Genomic DNA, 208 nt, shown 5'->3' with positions numbered 1-208 from the left:
GGAGAGAGCGGCGGGGGGGCGCTGGGGGATTGCCGGTGCCGGTGCCGATCGCGCGGTTCTGCCGAGCGCCCGCCGCTCCCCCGCACAAATCGGGACCTTCCGACAGCTGATCGTGACGTCACAAAGCGGCCCGCCCGCCGACGGGTAAACGGCCAATGGGAGGCGGCACCGGGAGGGCGGGATCGGTGGGGAGGGAGGGCACCGCCCA

The sequence above is a fragment of the Haliaeetus leucocephalus genome, unplaced genomic scaffold (genome assembly GCF_000737465.1).
Source record: "Haliaeetus leucocephalus isolate CR32 unplaced genomic scaffold, Haliaeetus_leucocephalus-4.0 Scaffold182, whole genome shotgun sequence".
Classification (NCBI taxonomy): domain Eukaryota; kingdom Metazoa; phylum Chordata; class Aves; order Accipitriformes; family Accipitridae; genus Haliaeetus; species Haliaeetus leucocephalus.
The sequence above is the reverse complement of the archived record's forward strand: the minus strand, read 5'-3'. Positions refer to the sequence as shown.